Here is an 8,069-nt window from a genome sequence, read left to right as displayed (position 1 = left end):
AGAAGACCCTCCAGGAGTTGGATGAGGTGAAGAAGATAGCGGCGGGTAAGGCATTCTTTATGCAAAGTAAACACATAAACGTGAGTTACTTGATACTTACCTGAATCCGGAGCTCTCCAGGGGCATTTGCAGATCTTCCCCGGAGTGTATCCGATGCCGCCACATTCTATCGAGCCGAGGAGGGCAGCTCAACGGAGAAGGTGTTCTGGTCTTAGTATGCTGAGGCCGGACACTCCATGCCCCTGAGCGACCAGCTGAAGCAACTGGTCGAGCTCCACAAGGAGGCCGAACAGGCCATGAAGGGCCTCCTAGTTCAGCTGTGGCCTGGAGAGGCTCTGCCTGGGAGCTATTTCGGGCTGGTGCGGCGGCTGGTGGAGGCCTGTCCAAGGCTCGAAGTCATCAAGCGCTCCGTCTGTATTGAAGGTGCCCGTAGGGCCTTTGCCCGTGCTAAGGTGCACTGGGGCAGGCTGGATGTGGAGAAGCTTGTGAAGGACGGGCCACCAGCGGGAAAAGAGCATCGCAAGCCCGAAAATTACTATAAGGATGTTCTGAAGGGTGCCCGCCTTGTGGCGGATGAATGTACTAGGGATGTAATTTTTGAGTAAAACTCGCTCGTGTTTGTCCTGTGCGCTGAAAACTTGTTCATATGCGCTAAGCAATGCTGCTTGAATTTAAAATATTACCTTCTGTGCGGCTGTTTATCAATACTGAGAGATGGCGAGTTGTCGGCTTCTGCCCCCTTGCCGCTAGTGCTGGGGTGTTCGGGGATAAACCTGGGCGCTCTTTTTCCCATATTTGGGTCCTTCGAGGGAGGCGCTTAGCCCAACGAACGAGGCAATCGGACTATAATGCGTGAACACTCTCACTTAGCCATAGAATTGTATAATTTTAAATTTTGGCGAAGCCCCCTAGTATTCGGAAGACCGAGTTCGGGGCGCTATCCACGCCTTGGCCGGACAGAGCCGACTCCTCGCCCTAAGCGGCATAAGTCTTTAGGGACTCGAAAGGACCTCTCGAATAGCGACCAGCTCTCGCTTCATCATGACAGTCAGTTTTAGCTTTCTCCACTGAGGTGCTCGGCCCAGCTCAACTGGGGCACAATCACAGTGGTTCTCCTAGTGCTACCTTAGCCGATATAGCGGAATGTAAGGCACCAAAACATAGGAGCCGGGTAAAGCCAACTATTGACCCAAGACATGATTCAAAGCCGATGCATATCGTGCTATATGTTCGGGGTGCCGTACTTGTGAAAGTATTCGGACTTCTCACACCATATTGAGGGGTGCTAAAAGCCACTTGCGTATTTTGGCCATACCAAGTTGTATGGGTGCAACATGTCGTTAAGGAACATTTATTTATAAAAAGATAATGCAAAAATAGACAAAAGCTATGCATTGTTTAAAAATAGCTGCGATCAAAGCAGAACGATACAAGTAATGTGATAAACGAAAAGTTGGACTATTTAACATGTCAGCTCCAGGGGAAAGCTGCGGAATAGTATGTGAAACAGCTATACTGCTCGTGATAGAGACCACCTGGGATTTCCGTAATGCGGCATGGCTTGTCTGCTTCCCAGGTTCTTGCATCGTTTGTGTGGCAATTGAACTACCGAACAGGCCTTCCGAAGAGTAGAGTCCTGGAAGTAAGAGAAAAGTAAAAAATCGGCAGCCCCTGGTGCAGTTTAAGCCGTGTTTTGGGCGTGCCGTGATGGTGCCCCTCCCCCTATGCCCATGGTATTTTGAGAGCGTAGTTATGTATGCGAAGTACTGGCGTCGCCTTTTTGCGAGGGTTGGGGTTGGGGCCGCATTGCTACACCTACTCGAAACGTGCCAGGCGGTCTTGTTTTAGGTTACTCCGGGCACGCTTGACAGTGTCCGGACGTTCAATGGCCGGACTGGAGAACTGCCTGGAGAGGCTGCTTTCTACTTCCGCTGCAAGGGCCGCCGTGTGCTCCTCCGTTCGGAGGGAGCGTTCGGTGTTTCCATTGACCGTAATTACTCCACAAGGGCCTGAAATCTTGAGCTTAAGGTATGCGTAGTGCGGTACCGCATTGAATTTGGCGAATGCGGTTCGTCCGAGCAGTGCAGGATAGCCACTGCGGAATGGGACTATGTCGAAGATCAATTCCTCGCTTCGGAAATTATCCGGGGATCCGAAGACCAGTTCCAGTGTGACTGAGCCTGTAAAGTTGGCCTCTACACCTGGTATTACGATTTTAAAGGTCATTTTGGTGGGCTTAATCCTTGAGGGATCGATGCCCATTTTTCGCACTGTATCCTGGTAAAGCAGGTTCAGGCTGCTGCCGCCATCCATGAGGTCTCTAGTGAGATGAAATCCGTCAATAATTGGGTCTAGAACCAATGCGGCAAATCCACCATGACGGATGCTAGTGGGATGGTCTCTTCGATCAAAGGTGATCGGGCAGGAGGACCATGGGTTGAACTTTGGGGTGACTGGCTCTACCGCGTATACGTCCCTTAACGCGCGCTTCCGCTCCCTTTTGGGGATGTGGGTGGCGTATATCATGTTCACCGTCCGCACTTGTGGGGGAAAACCCTTCTGTCCATTGTTGTTCGGCAGCCGGGGCTCCTCGTCGTCATCGCTATGCATCCCCTTATCTTCATTGTCGGCGCTTAACTTGCCTGCCTGCTTGAACACCCAACAATCCTTGTTGGTGTGATTGGCCGGCTTTTCGGGGGTGCCATGTATTTGGCACAAGCGGTCGAGTATTCGGTCCAAGCTGGATGGGCCCATAGGATTCCTTTTGAATGGCTTTTTCCGCTGACCGGATTTAGAGCCTCTGAATCCGGCATTAACTGCCGTATCCTCAGCATTGTGGCCGTTAATGCGGCGCTTTTGCTTGTTGCGACGCGACCTGCCACTAATGTCCCTGGTGTACGAACTACCAGGGTTCTTGGTCATATTGTTGCTATGAGCAAGCGAGCTGTCTTCTCCCGCGCAAAAGCGGGTCATGAGTGTCGTGAGTGCTGCCATAGATTTCGGCTTTTCTTGTCCGAGGTGCTAGGGCCTCGGTGTCTGGACAGTCGACTATTTGATTTTTCTTTGTTAGGAACCGTGTCCAGAATTGCCTGGCCGATTCCTCTGGCTGCTGAATTATGTGACTTAGGTCATCGGCGTCTGGGGGTCGCACATAAGTGCCCTGGAAATTGTCGAGGAATGCGGCTTCCAGGTCCTCCCAACAACTGATTGATCCTGTTGGCAAGCTGTTGAGCCAATGTCGAGCTGGTCCTTTAAGCTTGAGTGGGAGGTATTTGATGGCGTGAAAATCGTCGCCGCGGGCCATGTGGATATGAAGGAGATAATCCTCGATCCATACCGCAGGGTCTGTTGTGCCATCATATGATTTGATGTTTACGGGTTTGAAACCCTCGGGGATTTGATGATCCATTATTTCGTCTGTAAAGCACAGTGGGTGTGCGGCGCCTCTGTACTGGGCAATATCATGACGTAGCTCCAATGAGCTTTGTCTACTGTGTTCGGCCCTGCCGAATTTGTGGCCGGCGTGACGGTTACCGTCTCGAGCCGTGGGGTGCCCACGCGATCCGTAGATCGATCGTGTTTGCCTTGCCTTGTCCTCCAACATGTCTCATAAGTCCGGCGCACATTCCTGTGCCTTGGTACGGGGTGCGGCTTGAGTGGAGGGCCGGGAGGCCTCTCTGTCGTGGCCACGAGGTGGCCGTTCGGCCGCATCAAGTTCTTCCTCCTCTAATCGGGGTAGCAACTTGTGCTTTGGGTAACTCTTGGAGGGGCGTTCGAGTTTATGCTCTTCGGCCGCAAGGACTTTAGTCCATCTGTCAACTAGCAAATCTTGATCAGCTCTGAGCTGTTGCTGTTTTTTCTTGAGGCTTCTTGCCGTGGCCATAAGCTTGCGTTGGAAACGCTTTTGCTCAACGGGATCCTCTGGCACGACGAATTTGTCGTCGTCGAGGCTTGCCTCATCTTCGGAGGGAGGCATATAATTATCGTCCTCGACCTCTCTGTCTGCCGCTCTCTCATGAGGGCTGGTTTCTCCATCCTCCTGTGCTAAACCTTGCTGGAGGGGGTTTTCTTCGGCACTCTCCGGAGTATTATTATCTCCCGTGCTGGAATCACCGTTTTTGTGTTGGCGGGATTTTGAGCGGCGCCGCTGACGCCGGTGCTTTTGCTGTTTCTTGGAGGGGTCATCCTCCGCTGTTCCATCACCATCTCCCTCTTTTGGGGTATCCACCATGTATATGTCATATGACGAGGTGTCTTTCCAGGGCCTAGTAGGCGCTGGTTCTTCATCATCTCCTTCATCGGTGTCCATACTGTCGATGTCTTCGGAGTCGAAGTCGAGCATGTCGGTTAAGTCGTCGACAGTGGCTACAAAGTGGGTGGTGGGTGGGTTTTGAATTTCTTCATCGTCCGTACCCCAACCTTGCTGACCGTAGTCCGGCCAGGGCTCTCCTGATAAAGAGAGAGACTTCAGTGACTTCAGGATATTGCCGAAAGGCGAGTGCTGAAAGATGTCTGCGGCCATGAACTCCATGATCGGCGCCCAATCGGATTCGATCGGCAGGGGCGCGGAGGGTTCGGAGTTCGGAGAAGAATCCGGCTCCATGGAGTCACGAGTCTTGTAGAGTACGGGGCTGGTGTTCGGCTCAACCGCCGTTGGGATCACAGCCCCCGAGGTGGTGTCCAACCGCCCATCCTCGATCGACGCGGTTGGCTCCGAACTAAGGGTCGGAGCCGATGCGGGTGCGGCCTCCAGGGCACTGTTCGGCGGCAGAGCTAGATCATGCTCGTCGTGACAGTGCGGCGCGCTCGGCAGTGGCTCGAATCCGTCGAAGATCAAGTCCCCGTGGATGTCAGCCATGTAGTTTAAACTTCCAAATCTGACCTGACGGCCAGGGGCGTAGCTTTCGATCTGCTCCAGATGGCCAAGCGAATTGGCCCGCAGTGAAAAGCCGCCAAAGACGAAGATCTTTCCGGGGAGGAAGGTCTCACCCTGGACTGCATCTCCATTGATGATCGTAGGAGCCATCGAGCCTAACGGTGACGGCACAGAGGAACTCTCGATGAAAGCACCAATGTCGGTGTCAAAACCGGCGGATCTCGGGTAGGGGGTCCCGAACTGTGCGTCTAGGCCGGATGGTAACAGGAGGCAAGGGACACGAAGTTTTACCCAGGTTCGGGCCCTCTCGATGGAGGTAAAACCCTATGTCCTTCTTGATTAATATTGATGATATGGGTAGTACAAGAGTAGATCTACCACGAGATTAGAGAGGCTAAACCCTAGAAGCTAGCCTATGGTATGATTGTTGATGTGTATGTTGTCCTACGGACTAAAACCCTCCGGTTTATATAGACACCGGAGAGGGTTAGGGTTACATAGAGTCGGTTACAATGGTAGGAGATCTGAACATCCGTATCGCCAAGCTTGCCTTCCACGCCAAGGAAAGTCCCTTCCGGACACGGGACGGAGTCTTCAATCTTCATAGTCCAGGAGTCCGGCTGAAGGTATAGTTCGGCTATCCGAACACCCCCTAATCCAGGACTCCCTCACTAGGGATCAAACCCTAACAAAACTAACTCGATTACATGATAAATCTCGTCCAACCCATCACCGTCCAGCAAGCCTACGATGGAATTACTCACACACGGCGGTGAGCATCATGAAATTGGTGATCGAGGAAGGTTGATGATGACGATGGCGACGGATTCCCCTCTTAGGAGCCCCAAACGGACTCCAGATCAGCCCTCCCGAGAGAGTTTAGGGCTTGGCGGTGGCTTCATATCGTAAAATGCAATGAATCCTTCTATCTTAATTTTTCTCCTGAACACGAATATATGGAGTTGGAGTTGAGGTCGATGGAGCGTCAGGGGCCCACGAGGCAGGGGGCACGCCAGGGGGGTAGGCGTGCCCCCACCCTCGTGGATAGGGTGTGGGATCCCTGACGTGGATTCTTCTTCCAATATTTTTTTATATATTCCAAAAATAATCTCCGTTGATTTTCAGGTCATTCCAAGAACTTTTATTTCTGCACAAAAATAACACCATGGCAATTCTGCTGAAAACAGCGCCAGTCCGGGTTAGTTCCATTCAAATCATGCAAATTAGAGTCCAAAACAAGGGCAAAAGTGTGTGGAAAATTAGATACGACGGAGACGTATCAGCATCATTTCCCCCGTTCAGTCAAATCAAGCCATTACCGCCGCTGCCGACTCGCATTCCCACCAGTCTCCTCCTCTTCTGCAACAACCAGCTCTCTCATCGAGGGTTTCGGCTGCAGCGGCTGCTCTCTGGTCCCCGGCAATGGCTTCGTTCCCCTTCGACCCTACGTCGTTCCTCCCGGAAGGTTTCCATGCGATTGATGTGGAAGGGCGGCCTGCGCGCCATCGTGTACTGCATGGAAATCTTGTGCCAGCCAACGAAGACCTCGCCATTGCAACAATCATCCCCATGCCCCAATGGGAAGTATGTTTTACCAATGTCCGTGAGATCCTCCTAGAGTTTCTGCAGTCGAAGCGCATTGGTGTCTCTGATTTGACGAAGTGTCCTTTTGGGCAAGCTTATGTGAGGGTTCGCAGTGCGGCCGATGGGGATATTTTAGTTAATAGAGGGCCGCATGCCTATGATGACATTCACATCATCTTTCAAAGGCACAACGAGGGTCTGAACTGGAAGAACTTTAATTTGAATCGAGATGTCTGGCTCATGGTGTTCGGCTTCCTTGCTGATTTGAGAAATTTTCATGAGTTGTCTAATGCTACTGCAAGTTTCGGACAGCTTATGGTCTGGGACAGATTCAAATCTAGTGATGCAGCTGTTGCCCTGAAAGTGAAGGTTGATGCCCTCAAGGATGTCCCGACTAGTCTGGTTGTTTATGGTGCCAAGAATTTTAGTGGTCAGTCCTGGACCTGCCCTGTTGTGATTGTGGATGACAACCCTATTGGAGTGTCACCTCCTGATGAAGATCCAGTTCCTGAAGATGGCAACCCCCACCCAAGGCCACCAGAGCAATTGCATCACCCCAATCAGAACAATCTTATGGTTGGGCCTGTTGCTTTTCACCTATTGCAGCCTAAACAACAGAATTTGCCAGTTATTGATAAAGCTCCAGCACAACATGAGGAAGATGAAGGCTGGGGTCAACGGGCAATGCCACAGCAACAACAACTGGTGGATGTGGAAATTCAAGCTAGAGAATTTCTAGATTTAAATGACTTGATGGGACCTCTTTAAATAGATGTTGAGCAGCCAGAAGATGAGCATAGTGGTCTCACTTTATCCTTGGGACTGCCAAGTGCAAATGTTAGCTCTGCTGAGTCTGTTATTGGAGCACCAGGCATGCCAGATCTGGATGAGCTTTTGGCACCCCTGGTTCTGCCTGAAATCCAACCAGTCTTACCTATTGCACATGCTGCTTTTGATCTTAATCAGCCCATTGAACAGCTGCCCCTGGAGGATTTCATAATTCCTAAAGATCCTTTGCTTACTGCTGAGAGTGACAATTTGGTTGCTGAATCTCCTCCTCAGCCTCAAAGAGAAATTCCAATGCCAGAACCACTTCTGCAACACATTACTAAAGTACTGCCAGTAGATTTTGTTGCTGATGTTCCTATCAATGTTGCAGAAGAAGTAGGTGCTCCTAATGCTGCCACCCTCATTGCAACAATGGTACCCGAAATGGCAGTTGCAGATATGGTTGCAGAAGGGTTGTCTGTTGATGCTTCAAAGATAGATGATCTTGCTGCTCCTGCCCAGCTGCCCGACAAGGAGTCCAGCTCCGATTCTCCTAATTCTCTCGCCAATGCAGAAGGCCCAGCTATTGCTTCTTAGAGATCACATGCCTCACCAACACATCAAAATGCAGACCATCTAGAGGCAGACAACCAAAATGCAGAAATCTCCAGTTCTTCAGCAGGTAACAGTTTGGAGGCCCCTCCTGGCTTCCCTTTTCCTATTTTCAATGAAAGCTTTGCTGGCAAGGACATACAATTACAAGCAACTGCATCTTCAGGCCAGGATGAGGAGTTTCTCTCCAAGGAAGGGCTAGAGCTTTGGAAGGCACATTTTGCTCCTG

The 8,069-nt window shown here is 51.2% G+C and overlaps 1 pseudogene; it reads left to right on the top strand.

Moving 5' to 3' along the window:
* The first annotated feature begins 6,298 nt into the window (after positions 1-6,298).
* Positions 6,299-7,825, top strand: LOC147984669 (uncharacterized; annotated as a pseudogene).
* Positions 7,826-8,069: the final 244 nt, after the last annotated feature.

This window comes from Triticum urartu, chromosome 2A (genome assembly GCF_056163025.1).
Source record: "Triticum urartu cultivar PI428250 chromosome 2A, HENAU_Tu73, whole genome shotgun sequence".
Taxonomy (NCBI): domain Eukaryota; kingdom Viridiplantae; phylum Streptophyta; class Magnoliopsida; order Poales; family Poaceae; genus Triticum; species Triticum urartu.
The sequence above is the reverse complement of the archived record's forward strand: the minus strand, read 5'-3'. Positions and strand labels throughout refer to the sequence as shown.